This window comes from Argopecten irradians, chromosome 14, assembly GCF_041381155.1.
Source record: "Argopecten irradians isolate NY chromosome 14, Ai_NY, whole genome shotgun sequence".
In the NCBI taxonomy this organism is placed as follows: Eukaryota; Metazoa; Mollusca; class Bivalvia; order Pectinida; family Pectinidae; genus Argopecten; species Argopecten irradians.
Window position 1 is genome coordinate 36,780,400 of NC_091147.1, and position 12,125 is coordinate 36,792,524.

Consider the following 12,125-nt stretch of genomic DNA (forward strand, 5'->3'; position numbering starts at 1 on the left):
CATGTCTTGTGAATTTCCGAGAAATTATATCCAAGTGAATTGTCTGCTCCTGAGTTAAACAGCACTTAAATTAACATATCACAAAATAGTCTCCCTTAATGGTTTATTAAACATTTTAGATAGTTTGACTTCATAAAGATCTGATCTTCACTGTCTGCCATATTGCCTCTTGTACTGCTCCACTCAGAATGAAGAGAATTACAACTCACAAAAACATTCTCTGTTAATAACATTTGTATGGAATTTCAGGAAAATTTCATGCAATGCATGCATGACCAGAGTAGACATTATACAATTGCGTGGAAATGTCAAAGGTGGCTGAATGCTTTATCCGAAGCTGTAGATTAGTTCAACAATAGACATAGTTAGCACTGTACATCAGAGTGCCATGTTTTATGTAAGAGAAACACCTCAAACTGTTGATTAGTCAAGATAATGAACAATGCTCGGCCCTTCGAGGTGTTTCTCCTATACGTAATGTACTTTGCCAACATTAGAACTTTTAAAAATCCTTTAACTAACCATCATCATGTTTAAAAGATGAAATAATTTCATTTTTATGCATTTTGTACTAAATTTGAATGAATCTCTCTGAATCTAGAGAAATAATGAAACGTGAGGTCATATATTTTCAAAAGTATTGGGAATATATTGCAAACAAATATCTAATTGCAAGACTAGAAGGCTGAATGTGAACACCAAGAACGATTCCAAGCATTAAATTTTAGATCCTTTTAACAGGGAATTTGTTACAATTGTTTATATCAGTAAGCCATATTTCTGACCAAAATGTCAGGGTTAGTGAAATCATTGTATGGTATAAATTTCATTTAGGTTCATTCTCTACTGAAAGTTTTGATTTGAAGAGGGGAGATGATGTTATTGAATATCGGACTTTTCTTGTCTTACCTCTCATACCGCAACCGCTGATTTTAATGTGTTGCATTCTAGAAAAATATTTAAAAAAATATCTAAATATAAGTCCTTAGATATCTATACTGGTTTCCTGTGTATACAGCATAGTTACGAAAAAATTAAATATTTTATTTCTTAACCAAAGTAATTGAATACTTGTCAGGAAAAAACCCATAAATTGCGTTTTATCGAAATTCATCCCACATCATAACAGTACTGAGAATAACTATTGGTACAATGTTGAAGACCAGATGACAATTTTAATATGACGTGATCTTCAGCAAAAATGTTAAAAAAATAAAGATATCACACGGTTTTATCTTTCAAAAATGGAAGTGTGTTTAGAGGCATGAAGATTAAGATATGGAGATTAGCAGTAAAAATGTTCAATAATGGTGTCCCCTTATTTATGCGATTGAATCGCTACAAACTTATGCTTCTGACAGATGCAAGCATATTTTGAGTTTATATAAAAACAAATTAACTAAAATGTCATACCTTGAATGTAGATATATGACTTTCATCTGAAATGTTTGAACAATAAATGGGCAGATATGTTCTTTTTTTCAGTTAAAAGAGAAAAGTTTATGTACGTATAATGACAAAGTCTATCTGAAACCGCTTAGCTGCAATCTGAAATACATTAAACAGTTACCTTGGTTAAAACATAAATCAATCACGAGCTATTTAAGCTATAAGTGTTCTAATTATATAATAAATCACATGATATTTATAGTTGTAATTATATAGTTTATTTAAAACATCGCCCATTAACAAAATACATATATCTTCAATATTTGTAGATTCATAAATCGGAACGTCATACCTCATGCCCTACATTTATTACGTCTGTAATACGCAGGCAATGGAGCAAAACTACAGGAGACAACATGAACAAAAATAGAGTATTAGTCAACAAAATAATATATTAATAATTTAAACTTCTTTTTTACATTTAAAAATATTTCTTTTTCATATTTTTATTGAAGTAAATTGAAATTCCATGCCTGATGGATTTCAATGATGTGGAAAGAGTAGAAATTGCTTCACTAACATGACATTTATTACAGGTAAATGCGACATTACAGCGTCCATGGCTTTTGAATTTGTTACGTTTGATAGCGGATAGTGAGTCATCAGAGGTCTCAATCTCCATGGGCATAAACAGCACAGCTTGAGACGAAGCCTCAAGTGACCTATTCTACCCGTCTGTTGTCTGGCATCGTGTGTCGTGGGTCGTGCGTCGTGCGTCGTATGTCCGTTAACTATTTACATTTTCGATTTCTCCTCCAAAAATGTTGAAGCAATTTTAATGAACTTTTGCACAAATCTTCTAAGGCATCAGGTCAACCAAAATTGTGAATGTTGTCAGAATTATCAGTATGAAATGGCCATTGAATCATATTCACAAATTTTCCATTATTATCCTCCGGGGCTAAAAGGGGTCAAAATGGCTCAACTTTGAAGACATCTTCTATATTCACAAATTTGATCGAACCAAATACTCTTCATAGATAAAAAAGTCAAATTCTTAAAATCACTGGCTAACTTTAAGGACCTGATGAACCAATATATAGTGTTTATATGTCTTTGTTACATTCTGTATCTGAACTCAGGTGACTGTTAAGACTCACGGAACTCTTCTTTTAAATATTAGTATTTCGTTAAACTTCAATAATTGTATTTATGAATGGATTTCGATTTGGTGGACGTTAGGCAAGTATACTGAAAAACGTAAAATATAGTATTTTTAAGTATTTTAACAAATTCATAAAGTAATGATTTGTAATACCAATAAGTTTCACTGCACATGTTTGATCATTATTCTTCATCATGTTTTAAAGACTTCCTTAACTTACATTAAGATTCTCCATGAAAGCAGAACAGAAGTTAATGGGGGAAAATAGGTTAAGGAATTTCTATAACATTTGCAATATTTTTCTCATTCTATAGTTTATTCTAGACACAACACTTACACCGTGTTCGTTTATCAGGAAGATGTTTACTTCTATTCTATTTATTACAAACGGAAATTAATTTTTGTACAAGTGTAATGTTTTGCTACATTAAAGATCAGCATCATGACCGCAAACAGGAAACTGTCACAAACAATCCCTCAAAGTTAATTGGAATGTTGATCAAACAAGACCCATGATATTGTATTTATAGACAAGAGTAAATCTAACAGCCGAAAAAAACCCAATAAAATTATTATGCAATGAAATCAATTCCTTATCAAGCATGTCGTTTTACAATAAAATATCACTACGTACATCCACAAGTAGACCAAATTACAGCTGAAAAATTTGATCTTTACTGTCAAAGAATAATAGATTTTTGTCTAGATTATAGGCCAAGGATGTTCAAATATCAAACAAAGAATAACAAATCCCTATTTGTACTTCGGTGTAAAGAAAATCATGGCACGCACAGATACAGCGTCAATATATACACGTTTAAGAAGACGGATCCGCGGTTCTACGGAATCTCGTTCGTACACAAAAAATAAGAGGCTCATTGGCAGCAGTTGAAGAGGAAAATAGTTAAATACGGTTTTAAGGTGGAACCTTTGGCAGCCATCTTGCATTTGTAATAGACAGTGTTATGCTTTTGGGAAGGTCTAAAATAAAACACTTCTTACACTTTTAGGTTTTCCCTTCATTGCATTCTTACATTTTTTTACAAACTTAAAGGAATTCCTTGATTTAAAACTTTCCAAAGTATTACTTAAGTTAAGAGGAACATCTAAGTTAAGAGGAACATCTTAAGCTAAGGAGATTTTCTTAAATTACGTTATGTTTTCCTTTGGATAATTTTAAGCTAAGGAATTCCTTAAAGTTAAGAAATGCTGATGAGACTAGGCTCTAAGTAAATAATCGACAGTAGGACCGATGCTGGTCGTTTCCGACTATAGAATCTTAATATAGGTGCATATTTCATTATCAACACAAAATAATTTTTCTTCTAATATTTTTTCGTTTGGATTTCACGTGTCAAATATCACGTGAATTTCACATTAACAATTTCATGTGAATTTCACGTGAACTTCACGTGGATTTCACGTGAAATTCACGTTTATATCACGTGACATTCAAATGAAGAAATAATGCCAGTGAACACTATATTAATCGTTATAAAAAGTAAATGTACATGTAAATGTAGTTCTATTACACAATGAATGTCTGAATTCAATAGACCATCTATTTACCCCGGAGATGCAATCAGCACATGATTAATGATTAGGCATAAATCTGACTCTCGAATTATCCACGTTAATTATATAATTATATTCTATTCGAGCATTGAATATAAAACGGAAATATTAATATTCATTTTATAAAATAAAGATAGAAGGACATATCTTAATTGTCTTCAGCTATGCAAGGTTGTTCGTACAAATTTTGATTGAGATATTATCATGGTACTATTTTTTTCCTTCAATGCATTTTACAAATTAAGCTTATTATAAATAGTGCTTGTCCGTTTGTATAGATGGATCAAACAGGGGAGATAGTAATGCAAAAAAAAAATGATGAGGATAATGTAAATGATCGGAACGTTTAATGATAAAATTCATATTTCAAACTATTATCAAAGAAAATGCAAACTTATACAAATGCAAATTAGTGACCGATGTTCTTTGTCTACGAAAATTCTGATCACAATATAGTGCGATGATGTTCTGCATTGTGCTTTGATTAACATTTAAACACAATGACAGAATCAAATGCTTTAATGTTAAACATTGTTTTTATATGACAAATTGTGTATATAAAATAGAACCAAATAACCTGAACAATACCCAGCTACATTGTAAATTAAATGCATTATCACCAGACCACATATACACCTTCTGCTATTTGTTTTTATACATGTATAATGAATGAGAGAACAGATAAAATATGACACAACCTAAATCGTCGACAAAGGCATTTATTATGAAAGAGCTTTAAAAGAAAAATAAACATTACATAAGAAACTTTACAGAGATAATGAAGTTAAACATTGTCATATAAAATGTATTTTCAGTTGAAAACAATTCTTTTTTTATTAATGAAAGCCTTTCCGTGTTAAATTGTCTCGCCTTAAGAAAACCTAGACTGTATACACCGCACCTGCCGTACACAGCGGCAAATGAACAACTGAAATGAGCACTGGGATATGTTTCACGTATGTGTTTCCGTATCAAACGTCTTACAATATGTTCTAACTCTTGTTTCCTCCGCTATGTATATATATTTATCGCTTAACTGGAGTCTGGTTGTAGTTACAATCGCATTTACATTAATTGTCATTCATGTTACTGGTGGAATATCGTGTGTTATCTAGGGATGTAACACCATTGACCAATGTAAGTATACCTCTTATTATAGAAAAAATGTAATCTTTACGTAATTTCATAATTGCAATATTCTTTGATTGTACATGATTTAAGTCACTTATTTAAAACTTCCAAACTGTATGCATTTGATAACATGATACCATTTTTATCATTTCATTCATTTTTAAGTATATCTGTACAGCATCAGCGAAATATTTCACTCTTCCAAATGACAGTGTGTGAAAGTAATCATATTGCATACTTGAATTACTTTCATAGGCTGACACTTTTTAAATGAAGAAGATGTAAAACTATTCAAATTACATGTGAAACTGACATCGCATGTCAGCTGAGTTTAGGACAAGTTACAAGCAGCGTAGAGAATGGAGCGCACTGATGCATATTAAACATCTTCTATTTGACTATACGCGGAGACAGGTATCTCATTACATTTCAATGTGATGTAGTACGACCTTATGTGTCATGTTACTTTCACACACAAGCAAGCTTGACAAGCATCTGTCTTTATTGGGCTTTGTTAAAATGTTTATTTACGAATTAAACTTTAACCTACGTTGTATTCAGTCATCTCCAGAATGCTACATATTGTACATCTAGGTAAGCCATTCAACTTTGACAAACGTAAGGCAATGCTTATTTGCATAATAGGATATTATACCATAATCTTCACTTTGCCACTTCTGTGTTATTTATCTTTTTATGAAAGGCAATATATTACGTATGGTTCAACCACAATTATATATAAAAAACCGAAAGGGGCTTCAGTTACGGTTTTTACTTTTTAAATCATATCTCATCAGCCAACCACTTTTGAAATAGTTTTAAGCCCCCAAACTACGATAAAAGGTACCTACGAATATTTCACGTAATACAATATGTATGTAACCCACTAATATAAAGGATAAATGGTCTAAACTCGATCCATAAAATCGTCTTCCCCAAAAATGATAAAATGTGTCGTAGGGTCTCACATGATTATTTCTCTCTCAGATAAGAATTAGCCTTTGCTGCTATATTTCCAATGAAATTCATACAAGCCCTATGCCTCAACGAAGTATTTTAAGACCAGTTTTTCTTCCTGTTTCCTGTTTTGTGGCTAAACCTAATGCAGCACACCGATTCACTAATTATCATTTTAATGGTACATATGTGTCAAAGCTGACTCATGCCAGACCTATAAAACCCACTTGCTATTCTCTTGATTGTAAATTAGACCTCGCTATTGACATCTCAACTGCATTAACTGTAAAGGTTGAATTCGGGGCATTCGTTTATAGCTATTGCAAATCTCTTATCATGTTTCATTGTCTCGCTTGTATTTCTCTGTCCTGCAGGTAGGACGTTAGAATTGTACCTGCTGACTACATTGCTGCATTATATCAAAAGACATCTAAATTTGGGGTATTATCTTTCCTCTTCTTCCTGACTTTCTTTTTCCTAACGTCTCCCCTGACACCCCGCCTCAATTTTTATATTGCATTGAACGTTTTCTCTTGGTTCCGTCCGCTGAAAAAGACACACCATAATCTATAAAAAGTGGTAATTTCTATTACTGTTTACACATGAAGTGATTGGGACGACTGATTTGCCTTTATTAAGTATAATATGAATGAAGTTCTACACCGCTCTAGTGTTATGTCGTAATCCCATATTCATTGATCAATATCCCACACAAAAAAACACGTTAAAAATGATCCAGTATTGTTGTCTGGAATTTAGTCTTTGATATTACATCTTTGTTTGTTTGTGTCTTCTTGTATAGTGGAACCCATGACCTTTTTATAGTGGTATATCACTATATCGCGTCAGATTTTTGCTAGATTAACTACCAGTTATTGATAACCGTCGGTTTAATATCAATATAGATTATCCCCTCAAGTTTAACTTGTCGTGGAGACATCAAATCATTTAAATATTCCTGTGACTGTTGCCACTGGACAACAACGCTTTCCATCTCTTGTGGGGCAGTTGTCAGGTACTGGCCGCTAATTTGTGGTTTTTTCTCCGGGTACTGAGGCTTGCCCCGCCATATAAATCTATCAAGTCCTTAAATGACCCTGACTGTAAATATGATAAATATTAGGACACTTCAGCGTTTGTTCTGAACATTGCACATTTCAAGTTTTTCTTTCTTTATGTCGCGTTGTTATGTACGCCAGTAGAAAGCTTAGACGATTGACCTGTGGTTGATAAGTTGTTTTTTTATCCTGAAATGCCTTCAGCTTTGCTAGGATGTTTTCCAGGGATGGATCAAACGAAAATGCTAGTTACCCTTGGAATATAGACGATGAATTATTCTTTATGTTGGCTTCATATTCCTATAATAAAGTATAATATTACCAGATGCTTAATATATATGGCCTTAAATGTGTGCTCATTTCATATTGGATTTTATGAAGTCTTCGAAGTGGTTATCAGAACTTCGCAACAAGCTTCAGAATATCTCATATTATATGAACATAAATTTAAGATTTTTTTTATCACATAACTACAAGAAATCTACATTTCAAAGAATCTCATGTCCAGCTGGAGCCGTCATTTTTCCCGCCTCTCTTGAAATTTTGACGTCACTTCATTTACCTGATGCCATTTTATTGTTTCTATCTTGACGTCACAATGAATTTTCTGTCGAATGAAAGTCGATCGAAGTCCTATTACATATAATGACTAATAGAATCTTACATGGGTCTGTCAAGAGGGTTGAGATATCCCTGTCCATTTGAAAGACCCATGTCTTATTCTATTTCTCCCATACTTTCACGAAACATTGTGAAAATGCAATTTTAAGAAACATTTCCAAAGCGCCGCCATCATAGGAACGTCACAGTGCGTCAAAATTAATGACGTCGCCGACAATAGACACATCATGTATTGATGACGTCACTTCATTGTCCAGCGCATGTGAGCTGTCTTTTCCCTACCCCGTTAAAAGAGAGAGGTATCTTTTCCCTAGCAGCCACAAGATAACCCTGTCAAGTATGGGAGAAAAACAATTCTTTGTTTTCATACTTAATGTAGCTTTAGATTTTTTTTGCATACCCCCATGAGAAAAAATCCCGAGTTTTTGTGTAAATTAGACCTACATTTACTAGAGTAAACGCCAATAGTTGTTCAAATAATGAGAATAGTTTGCGCTCCATTGGCGGTGGAGCATCTTTAAGTATGGTTTTGTTGTTTTTATGGGATATAACAATATCGAGTTTTCAATTTAATATCCGAAAGTTAATAAACTTTCAACAACCCTCATTATTCCTTCATTAAATTTATATTTAACTAGACAGGATGTGAATTGCATAACATTCACATTGATTTTAAAATGGTTTGTTACAGTGCACAAAGTTATCTATCAGCACTTTCATTTGAGTGCAATATATGCAATAGGGAAAACCTTCAAACGTAACAGTGCATCGTTTACTGATATTGCTTATTTACGAGCACAGTCAGGACATTTTAATGAAAATAATGCTTATTTAATGTTTTGTGTGTACATTTGTAATGTTTCCCGTTTGGATTAAAACATACATTATATATCAATGTTTTCTACATATGTCCATTTTATTGTCCGGATTCTCACGTTCCGAGATTGCACCGGATACTATTGATCACAAAAATCACGTTATGTACATATTGACTCAAAAAGTTCAATTGCGACATCCAATATTCTTTCGTTTCTATCCGTAAAAAGCTTGTACGTTACACTGACAGGCACCCGGCTACAATGACGTCATTGTTACCAAAAACACCCGTTACACAAACAAACAGGGAAATTTGACGAACCTTTAGAGCAGCCAAAAAATCTACGGTCTAAATAATTAATGTTTGTTTTGGTATGACACAATGTATTGTTTGCGTACAGGTAAATCTGCCAGTTTTTTGTCGAGTGTTATCGCACCTGTTAACGTGTATCTGTGTATGCTACATTTTATCATAACTTATCAAGTGTATATAATTAAGCATAGACAATAATAGTTGGGATATTGTGACACATATAAATATAAACAAACATTTATTGACTTTGAGTCAACGACCAATTCGTAAACAAATAAATATATACTATAATGCAGTATACAAAATATAAATATAACGATGATGTTTTAACATATCATCAACACATACATTTTAAAAATCATTTGATTTGCATCTTTTACATTTAATACATGATTGACTTGTTAGTAAAACGAAATTCAAGAAAACATAACAGTGTAGTTTGCAGCGAATGCACCCAAGCTAAAACCCGAAGTGAGTGGGTCAGATATCTTAGTATTCGAGTTAACGTAAATCTACAGAGAAGCAATAGGTCGGAACCAACAGAAAACTTCAAATAAATCAAGGCCAACGAGCTTAAGAGTTAAATAAATGTTAATGAAATTGCACTGTTTATTTAATATTATTCCATCTTGCTCGTAAAAATATGTTATCCTGCTGTAATGACATCGCCGTTTGTAACGTCACCTCTGATAGGCTGAATCAACGGCGTAATGATTTCACAGACAAAAATGTCCCTCAAGAAATTTCAAAATTAAAGGTTAGATTGAATTTTAATTAATAATTTATATTAACAATTTTTGTTATCGTGCTATATTGTTTTTACTGTGATATATCAAACAAAATTATATAATGTATATTTATGTTAATCCTTGAGAAACAGATTTATCAACATTACAACAGATAGAGTGGAAATCGGCAAAATGATTAACAGATTTGTACGGAGACACGTGGCCAGTACAACCCAGCTGTTCCACGAGAGTGAGCGTTCAGTGATCCATCCACTAAACAAAATACAAAGCCGAAGTCGGTCCTAGCTCATTTCTTAAAGATGATCGCCCGAGTACATGTACATGTACCTGCGTTCAATCTTCATTCTCGTCCAACACATTTCATTTCTTGTTAAGTTATGAGATTTTCGTTCAAAATAAAGTTATTTATTAATTTTGATAAAGATTATTAACAAATTAGTCAACTTTTTTTTTTATAATACCAGCAATAACTCTGATAAATACAAAATTATTAATTAATATAAACATATACAGCTTTTGGTGCTTAAGTAAAACTCATATAACTTATATAACCTGGAGAAATTTCAAAAATGAAATATGTTTGCTGAGAAAGAAAATTGAAAACAACTACAGTACGCTAGAACACATTTTTAACATAACAGATATCAATAATCGGTGAATAAATATGAAATAAGTTACAAAGTTGTATATGAAGAGACTATGATTATACCCGCATTCCAAAATCATCAAATGATATTTTGATATTTAACTTAAATCTGCGTTATAACAAAAACACGAGTGTATTAACAAATCATGTTTATTAAAAACCAGTGACGTTATAAAAAATGTCCGGATGTCATTTTCACGTGTCGCTGTTATGTATATTTAGGCTAGCCAGCCTTTAATGTCAGTATTTAGTACGAATGGACATTTTCACTTTCCGATTAACGCTTTATACATAAATAAAGCTATTATACTTTGTTTGATCATTGAAATCAGACATACATGACATGCTATTCAACATCGTGTTTGACGAACATTCTATTACAAGCAAAACCAGTGTATCATTATGATAATGTGTTGTCTAATGTCACGACATAAGGGGCAGATTTTTTTTTGAAGATTAGTAATTAAATTGAGTGTTATCTATAAAATCGTAGTTGGAATTGTCATTTTGGCGAATATACTTGGTGACATCACGTCAAATTTAGCTTAAAACAGAATCACAAAAAGATAAGTAGTCTTTAAGCGTCCATGACAATTTGATGTTTATGTAAATAAATGTATCTAAAGTGGCACGCTTGTGATCGTTGATACGTGATTGCTAGTAGTTACATAGAAACATTGATTATGGTGACAATACGCTTAATTGATACATTTTTTAAAATTAAAATATTAAAATGATTGAACCGAACTTGGTACTCTTAATATAAAGTTAGGCTTGTTGAGTGTTATAACAGACAGGAAAGATGAAAACAGCGATAAATTTAATGATATGTCAAATTTTAACATGCGAATATTGTCCATAAGAACTATCTAGATAAAACAAATGCATTACAATTCACAACGACATAATTGTGTATACAATTAGCTTATATAAACTGTCATATAACAATGTCAGATGGTGTCATAGATGTTTGTTATTAGCGTAGAAAGATTATAAGTTAAGTACTGGCCTTGAAAAGTGTACGACATCCTATCTGTCTGAATTGTGCTTTAAAACCTTTATCTGATCCGATTGTCTATTTGGGTAATAAGCTATATATCTTATAGTCAGCGTTTTATTTATTTGCCGTCAAATTTTCAACACGTTTTTCATTCATATAACAAGGCCAGCGCAAAACCGTTTGTACCAAGGTATATTATGTATACTATATAATCAAATCGAATAGTGCAAGGTTACCGAGTAATCAAACAGGTGTCTGTCGGTCTATATAAAACTGATACAACGTCTACTTAACACCTTCCTGGGTCTATATCGTTAGCCCCTTGAATGAGCCTCAATCATTAAAATATTGATTTGGATGATACGAAGAAAATATCTGGTCCAAGGTGAACATGGTTAACATAGATACTTGTCCTTTATGTGTTAAAAGGTAAGGGAAATTTGGGTTTAGTCGAGCTGAATATATGTGGAGGGCCAAAAAAAGTGAACATGCTGATTTCTAATAGTGTATTACAATATTATCAGCATTTTCACTGTGTGGTGTAACTCTAACGAATCCCCACAATAGGGATAATAATTTGTGTGTTTATATTTATTGTTCTCTATTTGAAAAGAGAACATTGTAGCAATGTTAATTGGTATGTCTCCAGTTATGAGTTGATTGAATATGATATCATTATTATGATTTGACCATTCCATTATTTTG

At 32.4% G+C, this 12,125-nt stretch overlaps 1 protein-coding gene across 1 annotated transcript in view; it reads left to right on the top strand.

Annotated features, from left to right (window-relative positions):
* The first annotated feature begins 5,148 nt into the window (after positions 1-5,148).
* The window catches only part of LOC138307184 (A disintegrin and metalloproteinase with thrombospondin motifs 18-like), a 65,550-nt gene continuing 58,573 nt past the window's right edge, over positions 5,149-12,125 (top strand). The window contains exon 1 of the mRNA XM_069247817.1: positions 5,149-5,266. The gene's annotated coding sequence lies outside the window, so the exon portion shown is untranslated. The remainder of the gene's footprint in view (positions 5,267-12,125) is intronic.